General features: G+C 45.9%; 1 long non-coding RNA gene across 1 annotated transcript; it reads right to left on the reverse strand.

The window, feature by feature from the left end:
- Nucleotides 1-437: 437 nt before the first annotated feature.
- LOC311103348 lies at nt 438-8412 on the reverse strand. Its single transcript, XR_014610080.1, has 4 exons — nt 8321-8412; nt 7108-7147; nt 2517-2575; nt 438-501 (listed from the first exon to the last, which is right to left on the reverse strand). It is a non-coding gene; the product is annotated as an uncharacterized lncRNA (long non-coding RNA).
- Between the last annotated feature and the right edge of the window lie 307 nt (nt 8413-8719).

The raw sequence follows: 8719 nt of genomic DNA on the forward strand, positions 1-8719 counted from the left end.
CTGAAGGGAAGAATGGAACAACTCATTTGGAGTTGAATAGTGACAGGAATAGAATGATTATACTAGTGTATAAGATGCCCATGTGTTTGGATTGAATTAGTTGTAGTGATCATTCCCATTTTAGTAGTAAAAAGCCTGAATAAAATTAACATTGTATGAGGTGAGATTGTGTGACATAACATGAAACAAATCCATTTCACTGAATTCACAATGACCACATGCCAGAGAATTCTGCTGCGCTCCACTAGGTCGTGCCAAACAGCATGACAAAGAGGGAATAAAGCCCACTGACTTGGCTTAGTTCAATGGTCTTTATCTCCGAGTGCTCCTGGAGCGACAGAGTACTGCGGCTGGTGGCCTCTGCTCTGTGTTAGTATGGCTAGCCAACAACAGGGTGCAGAGGAAAGCGAGAGTGGACTTACCATGGTCCCCACACTGTATGTAGCGGCAGGGCCGATTGTGTGATGGTAGGGGTCTGCTGTTGCATAGACTCTGCCATAGCTGCAATGGAAAAGGACAGGAGATTATGGTCATTGACATATAGTATATTTTCAATGCTTGTTTGATACTTGGCCCTAAAGTCAACATTTTCAAGTCTCTAAAACAATTATTTCCCTCTCTCTACCCCCTGGTTTAGAAAATGATACAAGGCTGAGTAGAAAATGAGTTCAAAGGTGATTGGATCATTCTCTGTGAATACACATTGTCCTTTTCATTGTCACCTCTATTAGTTGGTAGGGATGGGTACTGAGGGGTGAGAGAAAGAGAAACGGAGAGAATGAAAGAGAAAACAGAGAGAGATATAGGTGCTGGAGGGCTTGGACCCAGTCTGTGTGCGCTCTCTCACCCTGCTGTTGTTTACCCAAGCTGAACAGTGGGCTCACACCCCTGTCTTTTCATTGTTGCTGGTTTGGAACTAATCCTTCCAATTTCCTTCTGAAACAGGACAAGATGTGCGCCTTATTTATTTATTTACTCGACTTCACATATTCCTCTATTGACTTTTTTTTTCTTCAATGCTCGCTTGCAAATGAGGGTCTGTATGGAGCAGATAAGGCACTCCCAGCCAAGGACTGAGGGCATCAAATCAACCAGGAATAAAAACCAAGAGGCGAGAGGGAGAAATGTCATTTTCCTCAAGGAGACAAGACATACAGCCTACATGGCTTGAGCGGGGCGAGGAGGACATTATATAAGTTATATAAGATCTAAATATGGTGTCCCGTTTGAGTCCAACACCCAAGGTCAGTGAGCAGGACGTGGAGGGGTAAGGAGCTGGATGAGAAGGCTCCCTGGGGAGAAGATGGGAGAGGATGGGCTCTACCATGACATGGTCAGAGGTGGTCTCTGTGATACTCTTATCTACTGTGAGCACCAAACCCCAGAGGCCCACTAAGGCTAATCTATCTACAAAATGGGCTCTCACCAGAGTGGCATTGCTAACCACCTCGGGGTCAAACGGCCCCTCAGAACTTACGTCACGCGGCTTCACTACGCTGATTGGCCCCTGGCAGGGCCTCTGTAATACAAAGCAGGCCTGTGGGCACAAGCTTTTTGGAAAATGAATGTTTCATATTTTACGGGGATTTGACAAGCCTCTTATGATCCCTGTGACCTCCTTTCATGATTGGCTGATTGCTCCGCTGGTAAGTCTGATAAGGTATTGCTGAGACAAACCCCTATTGATCCAATGGGCATGACCGCTTATTCAAAAATAAACAAACAGACAAGGGAAGCAAAACAAACCAAAACAAACAACTCGGGCGAATTACATTAAATCTCAGGGGGAAAATATAGGCAAGAGAAACAGGAATTAAATCACTCCCAGAGGAAAAAGCCGCTGTCCAATTTCTGCTTCCTCCGAGCACGGCTGCTCATAATTCGAAGCGCGGCGAGGCCAGATAAATCTTACATTATCGATATGATCTTCAGGCTCTCAGGCAGGGTGTACGTTATCACAAGTGACATGCTCAATCCCTCCCAGATTAGATTCCCAAACCAGCCCACATCCAGTCTGACAGCGGCTTTGAAGGCCCGAATGAATCAGCCACGCCTCCTCAAACGGAGCACACCTGAACCCGAATGACATCAGTCAGAAGTGATAGAGTCCCTGCCCATCCATCCCTCTCTCCCTTCCTCCTGCAGACCCCAGGCCATTCATAAATACAGTTGATATACCCGCTCACCCGTCAAAGGCAGAGAGGCATGGGATAGATCTTCTGTTCTTTTTTCATCTTGTCGAACAAGGTTACTTTTTTTGTGTGCTTTAGCCTGAGGCCATAGTGGATCTCCTAATGGACAGTTCAATCTAAGGGAGGGTCACAACTCCAGAGAGAGTTTATCTTCACCCTTCTATGTGGGAGATACTTTGGAGAGTGGGGAAAGGTTGAAGTCATTTGTCAGACCTTGTCACAACTTCTAATTTAATCCATCACAATATCAATGGTCTTTTCTTTTTTCAAGTAATATTAGTTATTCTATATTATGTATTATTGCAGCACGTGGAATGCACTCACCTGTCACTGTAGGCAGCAGCTGTGGTGGGCTGGGCGTATCTGTATGCAGCGTAACCCCCCTGTTGGAAACTCAGACAGTTAGACAACCCCCCACAACAGCATGTATATCACCAATATAAACAGGAGGAGAAGAATAGCATTTACTAAAAGATCCAACATCGGGTTTGAAACATTGTCCATTGTTGGGAACATATCAGAACTGCATATTCTGTTCATTTTTCAAGTATTCATATGAAACCATTCAAAAAGTCACATTTCTTTAAATTGAAGAGTATGCACAGAGGCAACGCAAGGTGCAAGACTCCCAGAATACAGCCAGAGGGAGCTGTTTAATATTTGGTGGCTGAGGCAGCGGAGAATGAATGATCCCTGTGAGACTGGGGAGGGGAGCCAATGCGTTCCCTCTGGGGGACAGTGCGTGACAGGAGGTGCACAACACGGTCCACATGAGACAGAACAGAACAGTTGTGTGATAACGCTCCCCAAATTCAGTCCACATTCAGAATGGGGAAGCAGCACTGGCCTGCTGCATTATTGAAGAGACCCCTTTTTCTTTACACGTACCATGTTGCACAGGAGCAAACCAAGACGTACAGTGCCTTCAGAAAGTATTCACACCTCTTGAGTTCTTACACATTTTGGTGTGTTACAGCCTGAATTTAAAATGGATTAAATTGAGATGTTGTGTCACTGGCCTACACACAATAACCCATAATTCCAAAGTGAAATTCAGACATTTTTACAAATTATTTAAAAATGAAAAGCTGAAATGTCGTCAGTCAATAAGTATTCAACCCCATTGTTATGGCAAGCCTAAATAAGTTCAGGAGTAGAAATGTGCTTAACAAGTCACATAAGTTGAATGGACTCACTCTGTGTGCAATAATAGTGTTTAACATGATTTTTGAATGACTACCTCATCTCTGTACCACACACATACAAGCATCTGTAAGGTCCCTCAGTCGAGCAGTGAATTTCAAACACAGATTAATCCACAAAGACCAGGGAGGTTTTCCAATGCCTCGCAAAGAAGGTCACCTATTGGTAGATGGGTAAAAATAAAAAAAAGCAGACATTGAATATCCCTTTGAGCATGGTGAAGTTATTAATTACACTTTGGATGGTGTATCAATACACCCAGTCACTACAAAGATACAAGTGTCCTTCCTAGCTCAGTTGCCTGAGAGGAAGGTAACCTCTCAGGGATTTCACCACGAGGCCAATGGTGACTTTAAAACAGTTTGAGTTTAATGGCTGTAATAGGAGAAAACTGAGGATGGATCATTGTAGTTAATCCATAATACTAACCTAATTGACAGAGTGAAAAGAAGGAAGCCTGTACAGAATAAAAAATATTCCAAAACACGCATCATGTTTGCAACAAGGCACTAAAGTAAAACTTCAAAGAAATGAACTTTATGTCCTGAATACAAAGCGTTAAGTTTGGGGCAAATCCAACACAATACATCACTGAGTACCACTCTTCATATTTTCAAGCATAGTGGTGGCTGCATCATGTTATGGGCATGCTTGTCATCGGCAAGGACTAGGGAGTTTTTTAAGATAAAAAGAAACGGAATAGAGCTAAGCACAGGCAAAATCCTTCCAACAGACACTGGGAGACAAATTCACTTTTCAGCAGGACAATAACCTAAAAGTTGCTTACCAAGATGACATTGAATGTTCCTGAGTGGCCCAGTTACAGTTTTGACTTAAATCAGCTTGAAAATCAATGGCAAGACTTGAAAATGGCTGTCTAGCAATGGTCAACAACCAACTTGACAGATCTTGAATCATTTTAAAAGTAATTATGTGCAAATATTGTACAATCCAGGTGTGCAAAGCTCTTAGAGACTTACCCAGAAAGACCAAAGGAGATTCTATGAATACTTATATAAATAGATATTTCTATATTTCATTTTCAATAAATTAGCAAATATCTCTAAAAACATGTTTTCACTTTGTCATTATGGGGTATTGTGTGTAGATCTGTGAGAAAAATATTTATTTAATCAATGTTGAATTCACGCTGTAACACAACAAAATATGGAATAAGTCAAGGGTTATGAATACTTTCTGAAGGCACTGTAACTGGGGCTTAGTGTTTGGGATGTCAGGACCTGTGTATTAATTTGAGTGGGAGAAGGAATTAAAAACTTGATTGAGGAGAGCAGTCATTACTCCAACTGAAAAATGAAGCTGTTCACCTACTGTTTTTCTATTAGCGCCAATGGAGCGTTGGCCCATCTCCATCCTACATCCTATGGTGGGTATATAGGTGATAGTGCTGAGAGTGCTTTTTGAGTTCGGTTTGGTTTCGGTTTGACTATTAAAAAATAATCACGGTTTTCGTATATATATATTTTTTTAAACATTAAATGCACTACGCATTATGTCGTTTGAATGCTGTAACAGCACAGAATAAAACAATTAATAAAAGTCCCATGATGGTAGTGACTGTCCATTACGTCAAATGTAAGATACTGCTCTCTATCCCTCTCGATCGCACATCTTCTGTATCTTCTCTCCCTCTCAGTGCGCCCCACACAGACCAGACAAGTAGGTAGTTAATTACCACGTTTTCCGCGATAATCTACGTCAAATATTGGCCTGTTGGAAACTACAACTCCCTACTACATCGCACAATATAGAGAAACTGGGCAAAGTGCGCATTGAGCTCACAGAAAAAAATTAAAATAAATGAGATTTCAGTTAATCGCTCAGCACTAATAGGTGGTTGTTAATGATACATGTTTTCATTTATTTTTTTACTTGGGGAGGGGGGGGTCCAAAGACGAGCTACACTACTGTGGAGATGGAACATCTAACGACTGTGGCCAGGGCTCTTTGGGGAATCAAGTCAGAGGGCAGATGGGCCAGGCGCTGGGTTTGAGTCATCCCCCCTGCCCATGGAGGCAGGAAGTAATGGCTAAGGTTTACAGCAACAGAACCCAACAACACACAGCCACAATAAATCACTTGCACACATTGTCAAATCCTGCACACAACAGTCCAACACATTTGTTATTGTGTCTCGCCCCATTGTGTGTACATGCGTGTACACGTCACGTGTGTGCCTGAGTGTGTATGAATATGAATACACCATTCCTAATATACTCCCTGTGAAGCAGGGTCTCATGTTGTGGTATCATCCTGGATGCTCTTTTTAATGGCAAGTGCTTCAGGACTGTTGAAATTAATGGAATTTGACTAGGTCATGACAGTGACAGACATGGCTACTGTCTTCTAAATGATAGTGGAGGACAGAGAGGCTTGTGGGACTTGCTGTTGTTGTCACAGAAGAAAATCTGGGTGCACTCGGGCAGTCTGAAGCCGTTCAGTGTCCGTGCAGTGGCCACTGCCAAAACTAATGTCAGTAAAGCACAGGGGGAAAGACTGACGGCTTGAGCGATGGGGCGAGATACCCCGGGACTGGTCAGAGGGCACTGAGACCCAGGGCTTAGCTGGAGGTGAGGAGAGGAGGGAGGGAGGGAGGGAGGGAGGGAGGGAGGGGGGGAGGGAGGGAGGGAGGGAGGGAGGGAGGGGTTTGGAGCCAAACACCCAGGGCCGACATGACCGCTTTAAGCCACTACAATGTTCACTCTACGGCCACTGGTGTCGCTAACAGCCACTCACAAACAGTGCTATGACATGGGGCTGTGTTTGAGCCATATATCATTGTGGAGTCCAGCACTTTTGTTCCCAGACATTGGCCCTTTGCTCATATGCAGACAGGGTGAAAGTAAGAGGCAATCAGTAGCACTGTTGTCTGGGCCTGCTGTCATCTCCCTATTGCAGAGGACAAAAAAACCTACAGATTCAAACAACAAATTACATCCCCCCCAAACGCTTGGACTGCTGTCAAACTGGGGCAGCGTGGTAATTTCAGCATTATCTCCACAGCGTCCCCCTTTTCTCTGTCAAGGGCAGCGTGCATTGGGGCCGGCCTGACGCTGTGTGTGCTGTGGCCCCTGCCTGCATGGACAGCCCCAGAGGGAAGCTTAATCCCTTTATCTGCCTCCGCTCCTCTTATCTCTCACACCGTGATGGCTGGGAGGCACACAGGCTCACTAAGGCCCCACGATGGCCCCCTGGGCCAGACAGAGAGAGGGCTGTCCCCGCCCAGACACACAGAGACAGACAGAGACAGACAGACAGGCATGTATGTTCGCAAACACGCACGCACGCGCACACAAACACACAAACACACAGACAGGCACATACACAAACACACAAACACACAGACAGGTACAGATATAGGGCGGAGACAAGCCACCTCCAAAAGCCATTTTAAGGGGAGAGACGACCCGACTTGACACAGGACACTGAGCTGGGGTCTGTCTGTTTGCCAAAGTCTGACATCATAGGAGAGAGAGGAAGAGGAGGGAGGAGCTGAGGGGGTTTTACATTTTGTTGTCGGGTTTCTTGGCACGGCAGACAGAGGCCTAATCGACGCGGGCTTGGCAGAGAGGCAGGGGTAACGCTGGGGGCTGGAGAGATTGCGTTTTAGTCTCCAGGGCTGGCTGCTTTTGTCTGCTTTACTTCTGTTTCATCTGAGCACGCAGAGAGAGAAAGAGCCAACGGTACTTACATAGATTTCTGCTCCGTAGAAGCCATCCTGGTACACCACTCTGTGAAATGAGAGAGCAATGGGGGAGTTAATCTGGGTTATGGGTGGTTTTATATGCAGCCAGATTGGATCGGCACACTGATGTTTAGATCCTAGCCTATTTCCAATGAGAGCAAGTCAAGCAGACATTTGCATGGCGTAAAACAAGAATGATGGAAGTGGGCTCTGCACGTCTACAGGGTCAGCTCTTAGCAGCTGCAGCGCACTACAAATAATGAATGACATATTTAGGGGGGGAAATGCATCCATTTCACAATTCCCATGCAATTTTCTGCTCTGGTAAAAAAAAATAGGTATTTCCAGTCACTGCAGTGTTGTCAGGAGGCTACGGTGGAGGGGAGGAGGTAGAGAAAGGGACGGGGGGATGAAAAGAGAGAGCTCAGCAGGGAAGGAGCTCGGTCACATGATGCTAACATATAAATCACTGGGACGTCAGGAGAGGAAGTAGGGAGTGGAGAGGAGAGGAGGTGGGGAGAGGAGAGGAGAGGAGAGGAGAGGAGAGGAGAGGAGAGGAGAGGAGAGGAGAGGAGAGGAGAGGAGAGGAGAGGAGAGGAGAGGAGAGGAGAGGAGAGGAGAGGAGAGGAGAGGAGAGGAGAGGAGAGGAGAGGAGAGGAGAGGAGAGCCCCAGAGTGGGTGGGAGGTGTAGAGGACCCAGAGTCCTAGGACCCGTCCTCATCACTGGAGCCCTCTCCTCCCCTCTCCTCTCTTCCCCTCTACTCTCCACTCATCGCCACAGACAGGCCCTGATCTAATCACAGATAGCCAGGCAGCCAGGCTAGGCCCAGGGTTAGCTAGACCTCTCCTCTCCCCTACACTCCCATTGCCACCCAGACACCCAGGCAGGCAGCCAGCCAGGCAGGCAGTGTGCTGATAAGAGAGAAGTGTGAGGCTGAATGCTTCACATCAACCAGGAGATCATCACAGTCCAGTGAGACCTGCCCAGTAATATACTATCTCTGCTTTCTATAGCTTCCTATGGCCTTGATATTCATCCTTTGCAACACACACACACACACACACACACAGATAGCACTTATGCACAAATGCACACACATGAAATAACACAATTGTTTGCAAATGCAGCCACCAAACGTTTGAGAGTAGAACTGTTATAATAGCATGGTTCATTGTTGATGTTGTCAGTAAAGTGTACTACAGGTCCACAGATACTCACGCTCCATAGGCTGGAATAGGTGGTGGAGGAGGTGCTGTGCGGAAGGTGTTGTACACAGCCCGCCCCCGGCCTCGCAAGTGGGCACCCCTATAGGCCACCGTAGCCCCTGTGGCCGGGTAAGGGAAACCTGTTACTGTGAAAAAAACACATAGGAAGGAGGACTTCAGAGAGATGGAATGTTGGCATTGCTTACATTACTGACAGAACACATTATATAGAGACATGTGGCAGTGGTTTCTCCTATGACAGAATACATTAGGGAAAGACAAAGAAACAATAGATGTAATCTTTTCTGGGTGCGCCTCATCGAGCACTCTCCCCTTCCCCAGTCACTGCTATGTGCCGTACTCAGCAAGGATCCACATTTTGCTGTACGCATCCTTCCTGACGCCGCCTGCC

Source organism: Coregonus lavaretus (genome assembly GCF_964263955.1).
Source record: "Coregonus lavaretus genome assembly, chromosome: 28".
Lineage (NCBI taxonomy): Eukaryota > Metazoa > Chordata > Actinopteri > Salmoniformes > Salmonidae > Coregonus > Coregonus lavaretus.